The sequence below is a fragment of the Antechinus flavipes genome, chromosome 4 (genome assembly GCF_016432865.1).
Source record: "Antechinus flavipes isolate AdamAnt ecotype Samford, QLD, Australia chromosome 4, AdamAnt_v2, whole genome shotgun sequence".
Taxonomy (NCBI): domain Eukaryota; kingdom Metazoa; phylum Chordata; class Mammalia; order Dasyuromorphia; family Dasyuridae; genus Antechinus; species Antechinus flavipes.
This window is the reverse complement of record NC_067401.1, coordinates 18,499,682-18,524,379: the sequence shown is the minus strand read 5'-3', so window position 1 is coordinate 18,524,379 and position 24,698 is coordinate 18,499,682. Positions and strand designations below refer to the sequence as shown.

Below are 24,698 nucleotides of genomic sequence, written 5' to 3'. Positions count from 1 at the left end.
GAGAGAAAATTGGAATTCAAAATCTTACAAAAATGAACGATATATTTAACATATTATAGGACTGCTTGCCATCTAGGGGAGGGGGTGGAGGGAGGGAAGGGAAAAGTCGGAACAGAAGTGAGTGCAACAGATAATGTTGTAAAAAATTATCCAGGCATGGGCTCTGTCAATAAAATATTATAATTTTTTTTTAAAAAAGAAAATTATCTTTAAGGAAAAAAAAAGTGAATGTTGGAAAACATTTTAAAAGCTACCTGCTATGTTCTTTTCTCTTCTTCTGGATACTCAGTCAGTAGCATTGGTAGCTCCTTTGAGCTCAATCACCACTGGGAGGCCCAGACCTGGATGTCCAGCTCAAAGCTCTGGCACTGTGCCAGGCAACCTCTCTAATTGGCCACTGGGCATTTCCCACTCCCTGTTCCATAGACATCTCCACCTCAACATACTCCAATCCTTCCTTCCCAGTACCTCCCATTTCTCCCTCATCTCCATATTCAATCAGTTCCCCTTGCTGGTGAATTTACTTCTCTGATAGATTCCTTCTCTACACCTTCTTATCTCTCCAACAGACTACTGCGGGTTTCCCACCTCCAGGCTCTTCCTAGTGCTGATGTCCCTAAACCCCGGGGCCATCTCACTCCAGCAGTTCAGCGGCTCCCAGATCAACATGTGCATTACACACTCCTCTAACTTGGCGCCTGAAAGTGCTGTGTGTGTCTGTGTGTCTGTTCTGTGTCTCTCTCCATGTCTCTGTTCTGTCTCTCTCATTTTAAACCAATATGTCTGTTATAAGGAAAGGTTTTTAAGGAGGAGGGGGTCATGGGGAGAAAAAAAAACCAATGAAATCTTTTTTTTTTAAGGTGCCCTAATTGAAGCTTGCTGTTTCACAAACAATCCTTTTTCTCTGCTGCGTTCCAGGCCAAACCCTGCACAAGGGGTCGCTCCCCAGGCCTGGAAGGCCTCCTTCCTCACTCCGAGCCTCCCCAGCTGAATGGCCTCTTCCGTAAAGGGAGCTCCAATCTGGGAGCTGTGGGGGATCAGCCTATAGGACTGCGATACCTTTTTGGTCACTTAGTTGCTAGCATCTGCATCCTGTACATTCTCAGGTGTACATATCACCTTCCCAAGAAAATGTAAGCTCCATGAAGGCAGAAACAATTAGGACTCCACATTCATCTCTGCGTTGCTAGCTGCTAACAAGGTTCCCATGCATATCTAGTGCCCCCTTTCTAGAAGGCTGATTCCCCATGAACAACAACATTTATTCATCCTCACTACATCTCCCCCAATTTTTCACATGTTATTACACTCATACAGGCTTTGTCAGCAAAACCGCTCTTCCTGGAACTTTTTATCTCAGGAACCTCAATTATAAACTCTTAGAAGCAATGCACACTCAGTTATTTGTGTGCCCCTTAAGTCTGGATTAAAGTCCAGGATGAAGCTGCGGTGTCCCCAGGTCGCAAAGGCTGGGCCCTGCAGCCCAAGCTCGGCACCTGAGCTGACGGAAAGGATCATCTTAGGCTTATTATCATCACCAGAAAGCTGCCCACAGCAACTCAAGAAAACAGTTCCTGAGGAGAATGGGATGGCTAGAGGTGTGACTGCTTTTCTGGAGGCTCTTCCAAAAGCAGAAAGTCAAATTCTGCTGTATTGAAGCAGATCACCTCTTCGGTCCTAGAACAGTTTTATATGATAGCCTTTCAAACAGCTGTTCAATTAAGTATAATTATAACATGAAAAATATTCTAAAAAAAATATTTTCCCAATACAATAATTGACATTATTAGGGGCTGCAGATAGACAGATCTGGAGTCACAAAAATTTGAGTTCAAATCTGGTCTCAGACACTGACTAGCTGCGTGATCCTAGTTTACTGTTTGCCTCAGTTTCCTTATATGTCAACTAAGCTGGAGAAGGAAATGGCAAACCACTCCAAAATCTCTGCCAAGAAAACCTCTAATGGGGTCGTGAAGAGTCAGACACGACTAAAAAATGACTCAAAAAAAAAAAAATCCTGACATGCTTAGTTTCACAATGTTTCAATTCTACAATTATGTAGTATAGAGGAGGTTTTGGAATCAAAGAAATTGAGTCTGAAACGTGACTGGTATAACCTCAGTCAACTGACATGACCTCTTTTCACTCTCATTATAAAATGAGAGGACCCGCTGGTCGTTGGTAACATTCTAGGAGAGTCCTGTCGTACCAGCCAGCCAAGGGCTGGAGAGACAAAGCCTCACAGCCTGCCAACCCAGAGGGCGGGAAGGGGGGAGCCAACCTGAACACCGAGAGGTATCCACGGAGCGGCTTCAGGAGCAGCAGCAGGAAAGTTCTTCATTAAAGGTGTTCCCAAAACAGGCCTGAACAAAGCCAGAGATTCTAAGGGACAGACGGAAGGCAGGATGGAGGCTCTGGGGTACGCACAGATGTCAGCAGCCGGAGAGCTGAGCTCGTCTGCCAAGAACACTGAGTATGGGAAAGGAAGGAACACGGAACCAGTCTGCAAAGGCCGGGAGGCCCCAGCTCCTGGGAGATTCCAAGGCAGGGAAGCCTCATCCATTGTCTTCCAGACTCTCTGACCAGGCTGGGGATGCCCTGGCCTTGGCCTGGCTATATCCAAGGGGAAGTTTCCAACCAGAGACTCAAAGCAGGAAGCTCCAGTCCAAGAGGAGGACAGATAATGTGGGAGGAATCCCCAGTCCTGGGAAAGTCTCCTTCCCCCAAACCACTCTCCTTCCTGAGCACACAACTGTGTACAAGCGGTTTTGCTAGGCTGCTCTTCCTTGTTACAAGAAAAGTGCTCTGTAACTCGGGGTGACGGGTATGTGAACCGGGGGAAGACCCATTTTGGGTTTTTTTGGTTTGTCTGTTTCATTAAAGTCATCAATAAAGCTTCCCCACCAAAATTGGAAACTGATCTGATGATGGGGAAGGAGGGAAGGGGGAAGGAAAGCATCAGGAAAGGAAAGCTGATAGTCCCTTCAACAAAATTAGACAATGGATTTGGGGGGAAATGATTAGTTTCCTTTCATACACATCAAACTTGAGATGCTTTTCAGATATTCTACTAGAGTTATCAAGATGGCACCACCGGACTGAACTTCAGGAAAGCGAGAAGATTCTAATACGTCAATCTAGAGATCCAGGAGTCATCTAGAGAAAACAAAGGAACCCCTGAGATCTGCTGAGAACACCAGAATGAATATGGGGGGGGAAGGGTCCCATAAATCATGTGGGGCAAACAAGGAAGTCAAAGTGAACTGGATTTAAAAAAAAAAGATATTCCTTCTAATATTTCAGTCAAGGGTATTTGCTCAAAGAATGAGAAGTAAGGAACTGGACAAATTGGGAATGTCACAACGAACAGAAGCAACCTCCTAACCATGGTTTGTTAAAGTCTATTTATAATCATAGATAGAGCCATCATTTCCCATGAATAAAACCAGTTTCCCCTAAAGATTCATGTCACACAGAAGATATTTGGGTTTGTGTTAGAAATAGTTCTGGGGAACATAAAAGAACAAGGCTGACCGGCACCACAAAATCCTTTAAAATGGCCATTGCTAATCACAGATCTATTAGTACATCTGGATGGCAATCTAAGTCTATAGTCATTAGTGGGATAAGTGTCTCAGATTTTAGAGCATTTAAAAAAAAATCTTCTAGTATTTAGTTTCCTGATATCTACATTTTTTTTTCATATCCAGTGAGAAGATGCAAATGAAGATCAACAGTAATCTAGATTCCAAATACCCCCTCCCTTTTTTAATCTTTTTTTTTCTTTTGTGAGGCAATTAGGGTTAAGTGACTTGGTCATGATCACACAGCTAGAAAGTGTTAAGTGACAAGTGACCGAGACCGGACTTGAACTCCATCTAGCTGTCCCTAGATTCCAAAGCTCAACCCAAATCCCAGTAGCCTAATGAAAAGTATATGCCAAAGGAAAAAATTCCCGCTTCTGGGGGAGGGGGGATAAGGGAGGCTTAACGAGCACATTTCCAAATTATCATGAAGACTTATGAGCATGCACCCTTAGTATTACCGGGAAGCATGACTTCCTGATGCTCTTAGGCATACTCACAAAGCACCTCCCATTTTTGTGTGTATATTGGGGGGGGTCTTTAATCAGCAGCAAAACAAATCTAACCACCACCTGAAAAATCCAACTGGGCTTTTTTTTTTTTTTTTTTTACATTTGACTATTTTGCCCCCCCCCCTCCACAAAGATGTACATTGTATACAAAACAAAGTTGAACATGTATGAGAACACTAGTCTTTTCTCCATGTATTTCCCTACATAATTGTGAATACACGATGCAGTGTTTAAAATGTTTATCCTAAGCTGGCCTCTTAGCCGTTCCCAACTAAACCTTTCATTTCCATTCTCCGTACCCTTGCACTAGCTGCCTCCCATGCCATGCTCACCATCTCCCCCTCTCCCATAAGCCTTCTCTTTCTCCAAGACTTATCTCAAGCCAATCTTCCCTGATCCCATACCACTACCTAGTGCCCATTTCATGTTCTCGCTGCCCTCTCAAATTAAGTTGCTTTATATTTTACCTTCAGTTGTTTTTACATTACCATAGCTGAATATAAATTATCTGAAGTAAGCCTAGAATCTAATAGGCAGATCTGCACATAATAGGCACCTACTATTTGCAGAACTAAGTTTGTTCCTGTGGTATGCAAGCAGGGCAGGCTTCTCAGCAGGGCTTAGGGAGGAAGCAGCCAGGGAAGCAGAGGACCACAAGGAGGCAGGCGTCAGGGTGGCAGCACAGGGGGTTCTCTAACTGGTCAGTAGTCCAACTGGACTGAACAGAGAACAAGCGCATGGAGAATCCGCTCAAAGAAACAAGGCCCTGGCACACAGCCCCAGTCCAGGAAGGCCTCAGGGTGCCCATATAATTTAGCTGGCAAAAGGTGGCCATCCAAAATCTTCCCAGCCCCCAGAGGGTGGGTGAGCGAGCAGAGGCGGCAGAGGGCCTAAAACAAAGCCTCAGGAAGCTCTTCCTGGCAGCTCCCTGGGGGCTTTGAAGTCTGCTCTGGTTTTAGTCAATAGAGGGTCTTTCCAGAGAGGTACAGAGAGTAAAGGGTATCCAGCCTCTTCTGCATCCCCCAACACAGAAACCAAAAGGGCTCCCAGAAGCTAAGGCCTGCTCTGCTGGCTAAAGCTGGATTCAGGTCTTTACAGGGGCCCAGGAGACAGAAGGCAGCAATGACCCTGGCTAGCCTTGGGAAATGTGCTACAAACAGGAAGAAACCCAGAAGGGTTCCTAATGGCTAAACTCAAATACCTTTATCCTCCATTTTTAAAACGTTAAGAGTGCCAAAAACAGAATTAAGAGAAACTCAGAGACAAAGTATAAGGAATTGGGAATTACTTTATTCAAATTAATAAAAATTTATTAAGCACTTATAGTTTACAGAATACAATGGCAGACCCAGGGGGAGCTATGTTCCAATTTCTGCCCCCAAGGACTCCTGGGAGTGTGATGGTACACAAATAACTAAAAGAAAAAACATTAGCTGCATTAGAGGGATATAATCAAGTTGTCACTTGATTAAATTAAAAGAAAACTTTACCCAAAAATTCAAACTTTTTTAAAAACTATTTTTTCATTAAAATCCTTTTTATTTCTTCACCCCACCAAGAGGGGGAAAAAAAAGAAAAGGAAAACCCTTGTAATAAATCTTAGTAGCCAAGCAAAGCTACTGTTGTTACTGGCTGTGTCTAAAAATGTCTCAATTCTGAATATTTATCGTCCTTGTGAAGGGGTGAACAGCCTTCTACCTCATGAGCCCTCTGGCAAAAGGACTAATCATTCTTTAATCTTTCAAAATTGTTCATTTTTGCACTATTTCAACAAAACTTTGCTAAGCCAGTCTAATGGCTGCAATGCAAACGAGGTATACAAATGGACAAATTAAAGTCCAGGCTCCTGACACATCAAGCTGGCTCAGGAGAAGGACAAAGGAGGACCCTGCTAAGGGCTTTAGGAAGATCTGAAGAGGTGGAGCTCCATGGTTCCTAAGAGCTGGTAAGATGAAAGAAAGGCCTCAGATATCCCCAAGCCAGTCTCTTCCCTTACAGGTGAGAGAAGTGAGGCCCATTAAGGGGCCGCCCAAGGTCCTGACAAGACTCCCATTTCTGTGGTTCTGAAGGTAGAGAAGACCAGCTGAGCCCAGGTCTTTCCTGCCTCCAACCCTAAGGCTTGTGCACCAGAAGGGCGCTGGTATTAGCAGAGGCCAGGATTTAATTCTCCCACCTCTCTCTTACCAGGGGACCCTAACTACGACCTGGTCTGCTCATCCATGGCTTGGGGATTGCCCTCTGACAGGGCTGCCCCAAGGCCTACCCGGTGCGCCCACCTCTCTGACCTCCTTCACTCTATCACTGTCCTTGGTTTCCCAAAAACAACTGGAAAAACCCTTAGTTCATCGCTTCCTTCCCCCTCTCCTCATAGGGGATAAAAGTGGAACCCTACAAAGCCCTGTCTCTGCCCCAGATCACCCCGATGGAACCTTCCAGGGCAAGCCTAATCCCAGAGTCCTTCCCAGCCCCAGGTGTGGGCTTTTACTGGCCAGCCCCATCTAGCAGGCAATAAAACCCAAAGCTTTTACTTCTAAGGAAGATTGCAGAGATCAGTAGTCAAAGCTGCTACATAGACTATAAACAAAAAGGAGTAACATTTTCATTCAAATTTGTTCTGACAGTTCAACTATCTCCTGAGTGAACTAAATTGTGCTGATGTTTCTCTCAGCTTAGAAGTAGCATCCTGTAAATATGGCACAGCAGGAGGGCAAGTCTGATAGTGGATGTAAAACAAAGGACACGGATTTCGGTAGATAACTGCAATGAGAGCAGAGCTTTTCTTTTTAAAGTTAGGTTATTATTCAAATCTTTTCCACATATCAACTTATCTTTTCTTAATTTTTAAAAGATTTAACATTGCAATAATACTAAGGATGAAAAATTAAAATCAATTATTTCAAAAACCCCAAGTTTAATCAAGGAGGATAAAAATCAATGACTTTAGGGGGGCAGGTTTATAAATAGGACTTAGTAGGCCATTAACTCATTTTCGAAATACGATCACGTTAATACTTAACTGTTAAAGAAGAGCGAGCTATAATATGAGCATACAACCAAAATTCCTCCTGAATAAAGAGAAACCATCCAAGAAAGGCATTACAAATCAAGAATCAGACTTAGCCAAGTGATTGAGGACTTTTCTCACTGGATGCCAAGGTCCTGAAGCAGGTTTCTGAGAGACCTGGGGCAGAGGGAAGCAGCCTCCAGCTCTGGCTTCTTACACTAACTAGTTTTGCCAGGCTGGGCTATGATAACACACTAACCATGAGCTAGTGTTACTCTGTAGATGATTCACTGGTTATTTAGTAGTCTTATTGGAATGCTGAAAGACAATTTGGTTACCTTTTATTTATCCAAAGTCATTGTAGCAAGGACTTGGTGACAACATACAGAACATGCAGGCATCCGCCCAGATTCTGCCTGTTTTCACGAGATCTCCTGCTTCCATTATTTTGGAAAAACAGAATAGATGACTTAATATCCCCAAACAAAAGAATAAAAGAATCAGAGCTTTGAAAAGAACTGTTTATACCTTTTGAAATTCAATAATGCCTTCAATAAAGATTAGAATTTAGTGGTCTGAGTGAAATGAACATTGCATTTAAAGTCAAAATATACTTGTCACTTACCCGCCATATCTGAGCCCACCCTGGTTCTAACAGTCATGATGACTCTGTGAGGACCAATAAAGTACTTTGTAACACTACATCACTCCATGAAAACAAACTACTTATTAAAGCACGTGATAAGCACACCACTAGCTATTTACTCTTATTTAATATTGACTTGCCTACTTTGTGAAAAATGAAACTTATCCACCTCTGAAATGTCAATGTGTAGATTCCATAAAATAATAATATGCCATGGTAATGGAAAAATCAATTATATTCCCTTTTCTTAGCGATCTAAACAAAATCATCACAGATTCAAAATAAATTTGTATAAATTTTTACAGGCTAAAAGACTGACTTTATATTTGTCAAGAAAAATCAGCACAGAGAATAAAAGAAAACTCAAAAGCACAGAAAAGTAGGATAGTTTTGAAAATGATATAGTATTTATATAGTTTTTCAAAAAAAAGCTAACTATGAAATGGAGATTCATGATTTCATACTGAATCTTCTGTGTTACATTGTATACGCAGAAATGTCTTTTTGTATTTGTTTATATGAATAATTTTTTAAAGATTGTTTCTAAGCTGACATAAGGGGTCTGGTCTTTCCATTCCTTAGCAATGATAAAAATGATTTATCTATACCAATGGTTTTGAATTAGTAGTACCAATAATTCAAAAAGACACTAAACCACAGACCTCTCCCACTGATTTAAACCAATGAATAATGTACCTAAGATTATGAGTTCATGTACATTAAAAAATAATTTTCACCCATTTCTATATAATCTTATGAGATAACTTTCAGAAAACTTCATAGATGATATCTTGTTTTCTGGTCCATTTTTACAAAATCCTTCCCAATTGGGATCTTCATTTATTTCAGCATCTTCCCTATCTTCATAGTCAAGAATATGCCTCTGTTATAAGACTTGCAAGTCATAAACTCGTGGTGCAAATTATCCTGTGCACAGCCTCCCCTCCCCCAAAGCCACAATTCAGTCATTCCTAACATCAGCTTCCCCAAAAATGCTACCATTTATGACTCGGTGACTTACCTTTGCTGCTGTCAGTGAACAAGCTATGGTACAGACAGAAGAGAAACAGATCTGAAGTCAGGTGGGAACCCGGGTTCAAATTCTGGTTCTGTTCTACTCACTACCCTGAATGATCTAAAGTAAACCACTTTACTTCCTTGAACCTCGGTTTCTTCCTCTGTAAAAGGAGAGGTTTGGACAAGAAAATGTCTAAGGTCCCTCTCAACTCTAAATCTTATGATATTACTGTGGGGTATTCTTCTAGTTAGGACGGAACACCATCACACCATAAAACCTTAACTTGTCTACAGGAGTGTAGATGAGGGATGTTTCTTACTTTCTCTTGGCTCATTTGCCCATTGCGTCTGACAACGAGGATATGTCTACATTTAGGCCCAGAAGGCAGGCCTGGGAAATGCAAAGGCCAGAGGCAGCCTGGGCCCCAACTGGGGGAAGAGATCAGTAAAGAAGGAGGGGTGGCCTGTTAGCAAAGGCTATTTATTTAACAAACTGACCTAAAGAATGAGCCTGGCAAAGTTAACTACTTCTATTAAATATGAGAAAAGCACTATCCTTGTCACAGGAATAGAATCAAAAGCGGATAGAAATGCAAGACGTATTTTGTAGGATCCTAAGGTTTGAGAAGTTCCTTATCCAGTCCCACCTCTAACAATGCAGGTGAATAAATCGAGTCAGACCTGTAGTGATTCCCCCAAGGCCCCAAATCCCACGTGCTCCAGGTCCTTGCCAGGAGGACACAAAGCCTCCAAACCTCCGAAGCTGCCAACTGCCCTAGATAGGCCTCTCCTATTCAGACAGACCTTGCCCAAGCCTCCATCCCCCACCTCAGACAACACTTTCAAAAGGTGTTCAAATCCCCTCCCATCCCCAAGCCAAAAACACCGTATCACTGAGAAGAGCTATAGCAATCCAAAGGAGGAAATAAGGGGAATGCAGGTATTTTCCCCTATGGGATTTAGACGTTGTTCCTATTTGCTAATTCATTGTGTAATTGTCAACTAAGAACAGAAGTTAGATTCTTGCCAATCCCCCAACTCCAGTGACTTTCAGGAGAGTAGCTGTTGTTAGTCTCGTCTGATTCTTTCCAACTCCATTTGGGGCTTTCTTGGCCAAGATACAGGCGCAGTTGGCAATTTCCTTGTCCGGTTTATTTTTCAGATGAGGAAACTGGTGCAAATGGGGTGAAGTGACTTGCCCAGGGTCACAGAGCTAGTAAGCTGTCTGAAGCTGGTTTTGAAACCAGGAAGATGAGAGACTTCCAGACTTTAGGCCCTTCATTCGCTCCACTGGGTCACCTAGCTGCTCTCCATCAAGCATAAGGACCGACAAATGTCTAAATTTATATCTTCTGCCTCACAGTTTGAATTGCATGAAATGGGGCTCTGTTTGTTGGCACCAGTTCAATAGTTAAGTCTTCAGAACTTGCAGTTCAATCTCCAGGCTCTGAAGGAAACTAGTTTTGTTTTGTTTTTCTTAAGTAGATTTAATTACCAAAAGTAGGTACTTCTGTTACACACAGGCCCTGCGTAGGTGTACGTACACACACACAGGTTCAATTGCAGTCCCTGCACGAGTGATCCCAGACCTCCATCCCACCAGGCAGAGCCTCTCCCTTGTGCCATGAGATGCTTCCAACACCATGGCCCACAGAGGCCCCCCCCAAATAAGTGCACCATGGGCCCCGCCCCCAGTCTGCAGCCTCCCTAAGCTGCTGCCAAGCCTTATTTCTCACCTGTCTGAATGGTTGACAGCCCTGTCAGTTCTGCCCTCAGAACCTTCCCCCACAGGCACAGCGGCGAGCGGGGCCTTCCTATATGTACAGCACCTGGACTTACTGCCCAAGGGCCCCCAGTCACTCCCCAAGATGCCAGCTCTGACTCAGTGCCTCGCCTCCCCTCCAAGTGTCTTTCTCTGCTCTTTCTGGGGCAGATACAAACTCCTCCGTTGGACACAGAAAATCCTTCCCAATCTGGCTGATGATCCATTCTAGTCCAACTGGCCTCCATGCTGTTCTTGACAAACTCTGCCCATCTTTGCCCAGGACACATAATCCTTCTTGCCTAACTACTTTGTGTTCACTTAGGATCAAAGACTTAAACCTGGAAGTGACCTCAGAGGCCACTTAGTTCTTGTGGCTCCATTTTATAGGTGAGGAAAGTGAGGCAGCATTTTGCCCAGGGTCACATAGCTAGTGTCTACTCGGGATCTGAGCCAATCTTGAATCCAAGTTTAGTGCTCCTTCCACTAGAACATTCTGCCTAGGGGACAGTAGCTGAGTACTTGCAGAATTGTTGCACTTACCCACAAGGAGTTTCACCTGACTAGCAAGCAGTTGTTCAATGAGACTGTTCAACAAGAAATAAAGCCCTGAGGTGGCGGCAAATGGTAATCAAAGGAGGGGCAGGGGCATTTCTGGGGGGCAGGTACCTTTATCAAGACAAGGAAAATGAATGCCTGGTTAGGAGAACATCAAGTAGGTCAATCTGGTTGGAAAATGGAATGTGTCAAGGGTGGTAAAAATTTCAGTCAAGAACAGCAGCTGGCAAAGCTTTAAATCCCAAACAAGTTGGAATTTACTCCTAAAAGGAATAGGGAACCAACCAGTGAAGATTGTTGAGCAGAAGAGGGGAAGGTCAGATTGTGCTTGAAGACAGCTTTTTCTGGAAACTGTTTGGAGAACCCCTTGGCGTGACGACATTTCTACTAACCCTAAAGTTGGAATTCGTTATAATTAGGCATTGCAATGTTAGTTCACTTGGCATCTTAAGGGAAGCCGAATTTGAAGAGCAGAAGGTAATAATATAGCCTTGCCCCTCCTTTACAGATGAGTAAATAATGACCCTGAATGAAATCACTTGCCTAAGATCACCTAGGGAAAATAAGGACGCTGAGCCCCAAGCTTTCCCCTTTCCATCACACAGGTTATTTCCAGTGATTGCTTGAAGAACGAAGTGTTTTTCTAAAATACCTATAAAATTCTCTGCACAAGATCTAGGGGAACCCAAGTCAAGAAGGGCTTGGAATGAGGCCACTAAAAAGGGTTGGGAACCAGCACCACAGGAGAGCACACACAGAGGGATGACAGAGGGCCTCCATTCAAGTAGTTCCCAAGCCAGTTGTATTAATTATCTCCTGAAAGAATTACTGACATGTTTCATCCATCCCTTTATGCCCTCTTTGGAACAGAGAAATAGTCCCAAACTCCTGGGCTTCTATCATGCTTTTAGCTATGCCTGGTCAGTAGGCAAGAATAGGCAAGAAGGTCCAACAATGATTAAAAGCTAGAGAGAGGAAACAAGGGCGGGCCAGGAATTAAAGACCAGATTGTAGAGACAAAGGGGGGAGGAGGGGAGAGGGAGTGTGTGGAGGAGGAGGAGAGAAGGGAAGACAAGGCAAGAGTGAAAATCCCAAAGGCTAAGAGAGAACTCGAGGGAGTAAGAGGGAAACCAGCATTTCACTTCTAATTTAGGTACATATAAAGAACATTAGCAAAACAAACAAAACCACCAAAAACCCCTTCTTTTTTGTTTTATTCTCCAAAGCAGCAAAGACATGAGCGTGTTGTAGTTTTTACAGATAATCATGATCAATCAAGAACATTTGGTTTTTTATGGCACACCATATAAAAAAAGCAAAATGTTAGTGCATAATCAAATGAAGGTAGGAAATTAATAATTACTTGGAAGCCTCTAATCCAAAGGTCTATCTACACCAGTTAGCACAGGCTGTGCTATCGATAATTGCCAATAATTAGCAGGAAAAGCTAAGTGTCTAATAATCACCTCAGCTAGGGTTCATCAATAGCCCCGGGCTGTGGATCAGGCTCCGGCGGACACCTCCATTTTGTGAAACCACAGAATTGAAAGTTTATCACATCCTGCCATCGCCCCCACCCATCTTAATCACTACCAAAACAGTTCCCAGGAGTGAATGGAAATCCCTTCAAACTTATCAAAAAGATTAAAGGACTTTTCCTACAGGAAGAAAACGAGAAACTCCCCGTCCTTAATCCCTCTTCCTCCCGGGACTCACTAAGAACCCCTCTAGGCCCAAGGTTGGAGCCCCGCTTCTGAGGGGGGCGAAATCCAAGGATCCCGGACCCATCTCCCCTTATCCCCCCACCCCGGCTCTGCAGGGCGAGACAGTGTAGAAAGGGGAGACTGGGAAAAGGGAGGGGAAGCCTCAAAAATCTACAAAAGAGGCGGGGCTTTGACGGCCCCCGGCTGAAGCCCCACTCCCAACTCTTCTCTCCCCACAGCCTCGGGGCTCCTGAGGAGATGAAGAGGGACAAGGACCCCCACCCCCTCCATTAAAGAAACCCGGGTCCGGGCCCCTGACTAAGGAGAGCCGTCCGAGCCGGGACGAGGCCGGACCAACTCAAGACCTGGGTTCAAATTCACACCATTCACGGCTCCCTGCCGCGACAGCGCCCAGACGGTCCCACATTACACGGGGAGAAAATGTCTTAAGGCCCTTGGAGGACCGCTCTATCTCCCGGCACTGTCACCGGCCTTGCAGGACCCGCGGAGGACAATGGCCTCTACAGGCCCCACCTGGCAGGGGGAGGGGAAGCGAGCGGGACGGAGGCGGGGCTACGGCGGGGCGGGGCTGACACCTTCACCTAGCCCGGCGAAGGCGGCGGCAGCAGCAGAAACCCCGCCCCCCGGCCCCGCCGGCCAATCCGGGCGCGCCGCCGCCGAGCCTGCGCTCGAGTCCCAGGACAGGGCCCAGCCGGCGCGCGACCCCAGCTCGGCCCCGGCCCGAGCTGAGAGCGCGCGACCCCTGCCGGCCCAGCCAATCAGGGCAGGGCGAGAGGCAAGGACACCCGCCCCACACCCTTCTCCCTACCTTCGCTCCGCCCGGCGCGCGCACGCAGGGCCCTCTTTAGCCTTCCCCGCCCCCAACCCCCGTGCTCCTCGCGCGCCCCCACTACCACGCGCGCGCCGCCGCGGCTCGCGCGTCCAACCGTCGCCCCTCGCAACCCCCCCGCCCCCGCCCCCACCCCGGGGCCCGGGGCCCGAGGCGGGGAGTGGGGGGGGAGAGAAAGAGAACCGGCGGCCACCCCCCATGATAATCATCACCTCCGTTAAACCGCCCCCCCCCCCCCCCGTGTCTGCCCCGCAGCAGCGGAGGAGGAGGGGAAGGCAGCCCCGGGCTAGGCCAGGCTGGGCCCGGCCGGGCCGAGCGGGCCTCGAACTCACCCGATGCAGCAGCGGCCGCGGCAGCACCAGCAGCAGCGGCAGCGGCAGCGGGGACGGCGGGGACGGCGGCGGCGCCGGGGAGCCCCGAGGCGCGGAGGGAGGATGCGGGGGTGGGTGCGGGGCGCCGATCAGGCCAAGCCGGGGGCGGGGGCGTCCGGTCTCGCTCGCGGGCTGGCCGGTCCTGCCTGCGCCTGGGGCTGGGGCTGGGGCCGTCGCTGTCGCCGTCGCCGCCGCGCTCCTGTCACCGCCGCATGGCCGCCCCCGGCAGGGCCCACGCTCCGCGCACGGCTGGCCTGAACGCCCGAAAGACGGAGAAGCAGAGCGCGGCAGGCGGGCGGCGGCCGGAGAGGGGGCGCGCGAGGTGGGGGCCCGCGGCGGTCTGTGGCCCCTGTTGTCCGCTCTTCTCCTCCTCCTCCTCAGCTCGTTTTTTTTTTTTTTTTTTTTTTTTTGTTCCTAGAGAGCCCGCTGCGCATGCGCGCCCTCCGCGCCGCCCCGCGGGAGTCGTAGTCTTCCGGGCCTTGCCCACCAGGCCGAGGGCGGCGAGGCTGGACTACGACTCCCAGGGTGCACCGCGAGGGCGAGCCCCGAACTCGGGGACGGGGCGAGAGCGAGCGGCGCTGGCCCGCCCGGACTAGGGCTGTCAATGGAGGAGCGGAGCAGGAGGAGCCGAGGACGAACATGGCTGCGGCTGCCGCTGCTGCAGCTGCACCTGGGGCCTGCTCGGCTGCACGAGGAAGGGGGGGGGGGGGGAACAGGAGAAGGGGGAGGGGAACCCCGGACTCGGCTCGGGCCGGGCCTGAGACCCTTGCGCGGGCGCCCCCACTCTCCACGGTGCCCCCAGCCCCGATTACCGACACAAAAGAGCGGCTCCCGTGGCTGCTGGGCTGCGGGGGCCTCCCGGGCCTTATGTGCCCACGCCCGCCCGACCACAAAGAAGTTTAAAAAAGAAATGAAGTCCAGCTTGGATGCTGTTAGCCAGCCTGAGCCGAGGCCCTGCCCAGCCTTGTCCTGGGCTTGCAGATCCCGGAGAGGACGGGGCAGCCCTGCCCCGGGCTTGCAGATCCCGGGGACGACAGGGCAGCCCTGAGCCGGGCTTGCAGATCCCGGGGAGGATGCGGCAGCCCTGTTTTGTTGTTTGTGTGTGTGTATGTGTGTGTGCGCGCGCCCCGGTCTGCCCGATCTCAGACGGGGCTCAAAGAATGGTCGGACGGAAAGAACTGCAGTCCGCCGGGGCAGTAAAAATCTGGTTAACGATTCAGGTTCTGGTGGCCGAATAACCACCCAGACCTGCTGAGCTTCAGCCCCTCCTTAGGGGAGCCGACCCTCCCTCCCCAAGCCCTCCCAAAAAACTTCAGTTTTGAGATGTGTATTTTTGCGTGCAAGACTTGAGCATCCGCATCTACACAGAAGTGATGTAACAATATCTTCCATGTAACTGTCTTCCATGACGCAAAATTGGAAAAGCTTTAAACCCTAGAAAGCTTGAGCTTCATCCTTAATATGCACTTTACGTTACACAATGAACATCTCAAATCCTCTCAGTTTCTCACTCTGTAAAATGTATCAAGTGATGTCTCTCCTCCTCTCAAACTATGCAAACTCGAGTTGATAATTATATGAATTCGAGATATTGTTTAACTGTTACTGGTTGTCTTAAAATGATACTTAAAAGCTTTCACTACGAATTTCATACAGTAATCAAATTGTACAATGAATCAAGGATTCTCTTCAATATTAGATAAAATATGTCCATTGTTGTTTTAAATTGTAAATTTCTAACAGGAAAGCTTGCTTACATATTGTCAGTATCATATTTACTTATAAACACTATCAATAAGATGAGAATGGGAGCAGTGAAAAATAGAAACTTTCATTTTTATCTTTTTATCCCCCTGTGCCCAGCACAGTGCCTGGCATTTAGCAGACAGACCCTTCATAAATACCTGATTGTCTGGCTTGTCTAGGGTAGGTGGTTCCCCGTGGATTTAATTCCCAGAGGTTTGTTGTTTTTGTTTGCCTGCTTTTTTTTGTAACAAACTATCCAGTCTTAAACTGTTTTCACTACTCAAAAGTTCTTAACATCTTTGGAGGTAATTTCCATGCCTGCTCTCAGACCAAAGAAAGATACTGTCTGTTGTTTAAATGCTTGTTGCCGCTGATAGGAGAAAGCAGTGCTTTCTTGGAGTGTAATAAAATGAAACAAGGGTAGGCCTGTGCATTAGACATGAACTGGTGCTAATGTCGTGTCACAGAGAGATAATTGTACCCTTTTACAGAACTTTAGGGAGGCTGTCTTTCTGCAAAGATCAGTAGGAACCTTTCAGACTTCTAGAGGTAGCTGAGACAAAAATCTTCAGATAATTAGAATTGAAAAGTCGATTTGCAGAAAGATAAAATTAGAAACACATAATACAGAATGCGTTTAGGTTGATAACGATAGCAAATGTTGCACAAAATTTAGAAGAGTACACTTAGAGAATTGTTAAGCTGGTATTGTAAAGAAAATGAAAAAAATAGTTCTTAATATTAAAATATTTAATATTCACTTTCCTAGATGTATTAGGCTTCCTCTTAAACTTTCAATCTGCATGTATATTCCTATATATACCTTTATCTAAAAACGTTTTTTTCCTAGTGAGGAAAACAATTGTGGCATATTAAGCACCTGTATTTGATTATCATTCATTCTGCAAGCATTCACTGAGCCCCCTCCTATGTGCCAGGGATTGCCCTGTATATTGCGCTCTCACATCCTATGCTGGGGAAACACATACACAGAAAAGTAAATACAAAATATATGTAGATGCACAAATTTAAAATGCACACAGAAACCATTACAGTGGTGAATAATCAAAAAGTTTGTGACGAATATATTGCATTTGATCAACTAGATGGTACTGTGAGTCAGTGAATAATTTTCCCAGAGTTCGAATCTAGCCTTAGACATTTATTAGCTGGATGACCTTGGGCAAGTTAAGTAACTGCTTCAGTTTCCTCATCTGTCAAATGAACTGGAAAAAGGAAATGGCAAATCAGTCTAGTATCTTTGTCAATGAAGCCCCAACTAGAGTTATGGAGCATCTGAAATGACTGAATAAGAAAAATAACATGGACAGCATTTGAAGATTTAAGAAATGGAGAAAACAAATCAAGTATGGAATAAAAATGCTATCCTTCCTAGGCAAAACTCCAACATCAATAAGACAAACTCTTTGAATTGTTCCAGTAACAAGATTGGATTTTGTACTATTTTTTTCTTTCACCATGCCAAAAGAGACAAGTAGTCAACTTTAGAGGTGTAGTCTATGACTTTAGAAAAGGTAAAACTTAAACTGTCCAGGAAACTAGCTTTCTTAGAGCGCATTCTCCAAATCCCTGAGCTAATCAGTTACAGACGAGAAGGATATCACCCATCTCTGCTTTTGTAAGACCTTGTAGCCAAAAACCCTAATCAAGCTCAAAGATAAGTGCAGCTTTTTAAGTGGCTGGAAGAAAGGAGAAGACACAAACCAACAAGAAACAAGCAGGATGAGAATAAAAACAAAGGACAAGATGGCCAAGAGCCAGTCTGGTGTTTGAGAAGCTGCAGAGAGATTTATTTAGCTTTGAAAAACAGCCACTCTACCTTGCAAAAGTTACCTGCTTTCTCAGTGGATAGGGAAACTCAGCGACCCTTAATGAGGGTGAGGGAAGTAAACCATATTTAGAAGAAGTCAAATTTAGATTCAGGTCAGGAAAGCCAAAAGCAATCCAGCACCAATATTATCTCTAAAACATTCATTCAATGAACAAGACACTTTGCTAAGTGTGATGGGGGATACAGGTCGCTTATGACACGTCCCCTGTCCTCCAGAAGCTCACAGTAGGGTGGAAAAGACAAAAGGCATAATTAAAAAGCAAAGTTCACCAGAATAAATGCTCTAAGAACAAGAGACAAAGGAATAGGGAGTTTTGAGGAAAGAAATATTTCTATTTGAGGGATAGAGAAGGCATCTTTCCAGAGATAGCATTTGAGCTAGGCCTTGAAAAACAGAGACTGGCTGTCTTAAAATAAGTTGCTTAGCCCTACTGTGGCCCTGTCCCTCACCTCTTTGCAGATCAAACTACTCCCCAGGCCTACTTTAGCCTGCCCACTTCTCTCAGCCCATTCCATGGTGCCCTTTGGATTCTCCCCCACAAAAGTTATTCTGACAGACTTCCTTTTATCCTCACTCTCTGCCTTGAATGCTCTTTCAGCCTCTTTAATTGAAACCAGGCTTTCCCCTCGAGGATACCATAATTGGAATAACCCTCTCCTTTAGAAGCCTCTTTTTCTTAGTCCCCCAGACTCACACTACTCAGAGAAAGAAGGACTTATAGGTACTCTTTTAAATTCAGTTCAATTATCATTTGTTCAGCATCAAGTCTGTGTGAGGTACCAGGTGCTAGGAGTGGGGTTATAAAGACAAAAAAAGACATTTCACAAAGATCTTATATTCTGCTGGGTCAGGAGGAACAAGAAGTCTATAAAAGATTATGGCACTTAGTAGGCCCTTAATGCTTATGTTTATCTCATTGTATTGATTAAATATAAGAAAATTTAAGAAGCAAGACAGCAGTAACAACTGGTAAATTTGGAAACGCCTCCTATAGAAAGTGACACAACCCAAACTTTGAAAGAAACTAGGATTTCTAAGAAGTAAAGATGAAAAGGCAGAGCTTTCCCTATTCCTTACATCCTCCCCCCCCCCCAAATTCAAGCTCATTGGGATGAGCTGGTATGTCATGTCCAGGAAACAGCAAATTAGCCAATTTGGCTAGAATAGTGAGGAAGAAATGATGTGAAATAAAGCTAGAGTTACATTGTGAAGGGCTTTAAATACCAACCAAACATTTGTAACTTTCTGTCTTATTAAAGACAACAGGGAGTTACTGGAGCCTTCTGAGCTGGGGGAGTGACTTACTACAGTTTATATTTCATAAAGAATAATCTGACACTTGTGTTGAAAATGGATCAGGGAAACTGGAAGAGACCATTTAGAAAGCTATTCCAGTAGTCCTGGTGATAAGTGATGAGGACCTAGAGTAAGATGGTGGAGGTTAAGTGGAAGGAGACAGGAGAAAGTCTACTCCAAGTAGAATAAGTGAGATTTGAGAGTGCATTGCTGGGTATGGCTCAGAGGGCAAACTATATGACTGGCATGGCAGTGCCTTGGAGAAAAACTGGGAAGTTAGGAAAGGGAATGGATTTGGGGATAAAGACATTGGTAAGGCACATGGTGTCCAGAGGAGGGCCGAAAGGGTGATGAAGGATGAGTCTGTGTCATGAGAAATTAAGAGAGGTGAAACCTAGATAAGACCTGAAGAAGAGGAGACTCAAGGGCTTCTTTCCGGAATTTGAAAGGCTATCATAGAGAAGAAAGATGGATTATTCTTTGATCCAAGAGAGAATAAGTATTGAATGGAAGTTATAGAGAAGTCAATTGAGCTTTGATGTCAGGGGAGAAAATGTCCTAATAAGAGCTGACCCAGAGTGGAATGGACTCCTTCCTGGGAAATCTTCCAAGAGATTAACAGTCATTTGTCTGAATCTTCTAGTGAGGGTGCCTTTTGTTTATATTTGGACTGGTTGGCCACTAAGGTCCCATCCAATTCTCAAATTCTGAAGACTGTGAGAATCACCTACATAAAAATAATCATTGAACCCAGGAGAGCTGAAGAAATCATTGAGAGGATTAGAGAATAGAAAACTGAATTCAGGACAATGAGGAAAACCATTTTACATATAAAGAAACTGAGATCCAGAAGTTATTTGTGTCACCTTATTTGTTATAACTTGACAACTTTATCTTAAGTTTGAGAGCAGAGATTATGTCCTATGTCCCACCAGTCCTCCTCTCAGTTTATCATGCACTGCTTGGCATGGCGAAGTACTGAACAAATGCTCATTGGTTGATTTATAATTAGATTAACAATATTGTAGAATGAATAAACTTTCAAAGATGCACATATTCTGGGCTTTCACTGTTTATCTTCCTCCAAGAGGATGGACAAGGAGTGTATTGGCCATATCTGAAAAATCCACACAGAGATAAGGTAAAACTTATTGATCCCATAGGTAGAGGACTATTTGGGAAGTTAAGAAACCTGGAAAAAGTATAAAAGGAAGACACAAAGCCAAGTAAGAGAATGAATAATTCTTTAAAAATAATGGTTAGCACATTAAAACCCATAATGAGCTAAAGTTGGGCAAAGGAAGCTAAAGATTCTCATTTTCACAGTTCTCTCATATTCATTCTCATATACTCTCCCCCCTCATTCTCATATTCCTTCCCCCGCCTCTCCCTCTTTTTCCCTCACTCTCTCTCTCCTTTCCTCTCCCTCTCTCTCATATTCTCATTTTCTTTCTCTCTTCCTTCCCTCCCTCCCTTTTCCCCCTATACCGAAATAAAAGAGGATCAGAAACAGATAGGACCTTTGCTTGAGGTGAATGATTTGATAACTGACAGAAAGTTTCATTCTTATTTTACTTCTGTCTCCTCTGCCAAATAAAATGCCCTTTGTACTGGAAATTTTTTTTTTTTTTGGCATTGGAGCTGTGATTTCATTGGAATAGAGAACACCCACAGAGATTGGCATCTTCTCAGCATCATATAGTCTTTAGAAGGTTGCCTGGGGCACTGGGAAATTGAATGACTTTGCTCAGCCAGGATATTTCAGAGGTTGGATTGAAGACTTCTCATGGGAAAAGAGAAAATAAAAAAGACTAAGGTTGAGTTGTTACTCCAGAAAGAAGATGGGAGGAGAGCATCTGGCCGTTCTTGATGAGTTACCTGATCTAGATGAACTACATCCTTAGATACTGAGAGAATTGGCCAACGTGACTGCCGCATCATACCCATTCATATTTGGTAGATTCAGGAAAGAAAGGATGGTACCACAAGAGAGGCATTGAGTAAATATCCTGATTTCCAAAAAGGAGAAGAGGAAAAAAGTTCCAGTGAGCTTGATTTTATTTCTCAGGAATCATTAAAATGATGGTTGATGAACACTTAGAAATGGAAACTATAGTTCTATAGAGGCAGTGGGGATTCATCAAAACCAGGTCATCCCAGATTAACTTTAGTTCAATTGTATGAGTTATTAAAGTAGTAAGTGAGATGACAACCATAGATAAAGCTTATCTAAATATTAGCTAAGGTTAATAAAGTATCTCATACCCTTCTGGTGGTGAAAATGGAGAGATGTGGATTAAATCATACAGTTAGCTAGAATCAAAGCTCCTTAGATAGCCAGAGTTAATGAGTTAGCATTAAATCAATATGGTGAATCTATAGTGGATCTCCAGTGGAATACACTACAAGTATTTCCTTAGTTTCTTTGGACTTCAGATTACTTATCTGTAAAATGGGTGGGTGGGGGAGATGCTAGATTAGATAACTCTGAGATGGAACTCTTCCTTCTTCAGACATCATTTGGACTATTGTATTTAATCCCGAGAATCACACCTTAAGAAAGGTATTTGTGTTGATCTATGAATTATACTTAATTCTAATTTAGCCAATACCAATGAAGAAGAAAAATCACTCTTTGGTCTCTGAAAAAGAAAAAGGTATATGCTGGACAGCAAAGGCAACCAGAGTGGCGAAAGGCCATGAGTCCACATCCATATGAGGATGTATTAAAAGAAGTGGGAATGTCTAGGTAGGAGAAGGGAAGACTTGGGGAGCAATACAGCAGGTTTGTTCACGTATAAAATATCATGTGGATGAAGAAGGATTAGATTAGAAGGAGGCTCAGAAGGCAGATGCATTACATTTTCAGAGTCTACTTTAAGTTTGAAAAACAAGCACTATCCTAAAATGAAAAGAGATTTTTTTTGGGGGGGGGGGGTGTTGGAATCCTCTTTTTTTTTTGAAGGTCTTTGAACAGAAGCTGGCTATTTCCCCAAGGAAATATTGATTGGCTATTTCCTTGGAGATGTTAGAATTGCAATTCCTTTTAGGTAGAGGTTAGACCACATGATCTTTGAAATCCCATCCCACACTGAAATTCTGTGATTCTGCTGCTCGTGTTTTCTCCTTGGTTTTATAACTTAACTAATAGTTCTCATCTGAGCCCTCCCACTGATGCAAAATAATTCTTTTAAGTCTGATTCTGATGAGAAGGTGTTTGGAACCTTTTCTCTCCTCAAACCTCTCACATCTCTCCCATCCTTTCTGCTGAACACTTCATCTACTTTATCTTTTGATCCAGAGACATCTCACTTAGAAATATAACCCCTAGGAAAAGAAAAAAGAAAAAAAAAAGAGCTAATCAAAGAGTTCAGAACACTACTTTGCACATCTATTACTTTCCCCTGCCTCGACTCTCTGAGCCAGAGCTTCAGTGATTTATGGTCTGGCTGGCATTTCCCCTCCTGCTAATCCTTAACCCCACCAGCCAGTCTCCCAACTAGCTGAGCTCCACTCAAGAGACATGACCTCATGTTGATGTCATCCACTCTTATATTCCATAACTCAACAAAAACTTTGCACAAAAAAATTCAGATTAAGGCTACAGCCAGGTACTGCCTGGGACAAATGGCAAAATAAAAGATCTCTTGCTCGCCAGTAGCTTATTTTCTACTAGAAGCCCTGTGGGGTGGGGAGGGGAGGGAAGGGGAGATAAAACACTACTCAGGTTAGTAAACAGAAGTAATTTGAAGAGGGCGGAAGCTTTAAATGCAGAGGGATTACTTCTAGCTTCCTAGAAGGGGAGGACCTGAGCTGAGCCCTAGAGGCAGATAAAAAGCTTTTGAAAGGCTGAACTGAAGGGGGAAGGCATTCCTGGTCTGCCAAGGAGGCTTTTGCTCCAGCTTGGAGGCGCGAGCTGGAATGTTGAATTCAGTAAACAGAGTATTCGGATTTGCCTTGATTGTAGATTGCCTGAAGGGGAAAAATGTGGAATCAGACAGATTGGAGTCAGATTGCAGAGGGCTGATTGGGGAGTTTGTTAAACAGAGCTTCCACCTGTGCCTTGCATCCCAGTGAATCATGGCAGCCGAGTCCATTCAGTCTTTACTCTTGGTGACTCCATTGGGGCTTTTCTTGGCAGAGATATGGGAGTGGTTTGACATTTTTCTCCAGCTCATTTAACTGATAAGGAAACTGAGGCAAACTGAGTGAAGTGATTACCCAGAGTCTGAATTCCGATTTGAATAGTTAGGCCAGGCTCTTTGGAGTGATCTTTAATCATATTTAGAAGGTCCTGAAATGTTCCAGAGTTCACACCAGGAGAATTGATTGCATGCTGCTGGCTCTCCCTCTGGGGTCTCAGTTTCCTTTCTAAAATAAAGGCTTTAAATTAGGTTTTCTGTAATGAGTCCATCTCTCTCTTAGATTATAAGTGTCTGTGTTTACATAACACCTTAATGTTGGTAAAGCATTTTACAAAGGTTAGCTCATTTGATCCTCAAAACAGTCCTTGACATATTATCACTTTTATTAATATATTATTATTTTACAGATAGAGAAACTGAGGCTCAGAGAGATTAAAGGACTTGCCCAGGCTTACAGGGCCATCGAGGGTTGAAACAGGATTCAAAGTCCCATCTTTTTTTTTTTTTCTTCTTCATTTATTTTTCTTATTATAGCTTTTTATTTACAAGCTATATCATGGGTAATTTTTCAGCATAGACAGTTGCAAAACCTTTTGTTTCAATTTTTTCCCTCCTTCCCCCCACCCCCTCCCCTAGATGGCAGGTAGACCAATACATATTAAATATGTTAAAGTATATGTTAGATACAGTATATGTATACATGTCCATACAGTTATTTTGTTGCACAAGAAGAATCAGACTTTGAAATTATGTAGAATTAGCCTGTGAAGGAAATCAAAAATGCAGGCAGGCAAAAATAAAGGGATTGAGAATTCTATGTAGTGGTTCACACTCATTTCCCAGAGTTCTTTCGCTGGGTGTAGCTGGTTCACTTCATTACTGCTCTATTGGAACTGATTTCAAAGCCCTTCTTTTTGACTCCAATCCCAGTGTTGCCCCTCTGATTCCTTACATCTTTTGGCACTCACAAAATTCGAAGTCTCTCAGATGCATCGCTTTGCATCCTTTTAAATGCCAATTACTTTTCTCACAGCCCCTTCCCAACAGAGGGTCAGGAAGAAGTAGAGGTTTGCTCCCAAGGCCATTTTCATACTCCTTTAACATTTACCCCATGCTGCCTAGATCTATGGACATCCACTTCATCTCCTCCGCCATAACTAGTCCACATCATCTCCCTCCCAGCCTCTTCCTCTTTTTAGTTCCTCCATCTTATTTCTCATAGCCCCATTCTCCAAGTGCCTTTGCTCACCCCCACCCCCAATACACCTTCATCCCCTCCCTGGACACCAGCACCACTGATGTGATCCTAGCTATGTCTCTGGCGATCCTCATAACTGTAAGGAAACTGAGGAAATCACAGTTCTTTCAGCCATTAGCTAGGCCATCTAGATGCCCGAAGTGAATAGAGACCCGATCCTGAAGTCAGAACCAGAATTCAAATCTGGCCTCAGACGCTTAATCCTTCCTAGCTGTGTGTTCCTGGGCAAGTCACTTAACCCCAATAGTCTCGGGGGAAAACATTTGGAGCAACTAGATTGGATGTAATTTCTCATTTAGAGTTCGCACTGATAAAAGGCAACTGGGTAGCTCACTGGGTAGAGCACTAAACCCGAGTTGAAATTCAACCACACATTAGCTTTGTGACCCTTAA

The 24,698-nt window shown here is 44.5% G+C and overlaps 1 protein-coding gene across 18 annotated transcripts in view; it reads right to left on the bottom strand.

Moving 5' to 3' along the window:
- GTF2I (general transcription factor IIi) overlaps positions 1 to 14,494 on the bottom strand; it is an 86,436-nt gene extending 71,942 nt beyond the window's left edge. For 5 of the 18 annotated variants that reach the window (XM_051991975.1, XM_051991982.1, XM_051991987.1 and 2 more), the window contains exon 1: positions 13,969 to 14,492. The gene's annotated coding sequence lies outside the window, so the exon portion shown is untranslated. Of the gene's footprint in view, positions 1 to 13,968 lie in introns of all 18 variants that reach the window. The other 13 variants (XM_051991974.1, XM_051991976.1, XM_051991989.1 and 10 more) reach the window with 7 other exon arrangements.
- Positions 14,495 to 24,698: the final 10,204 nt, after the last annotated feature.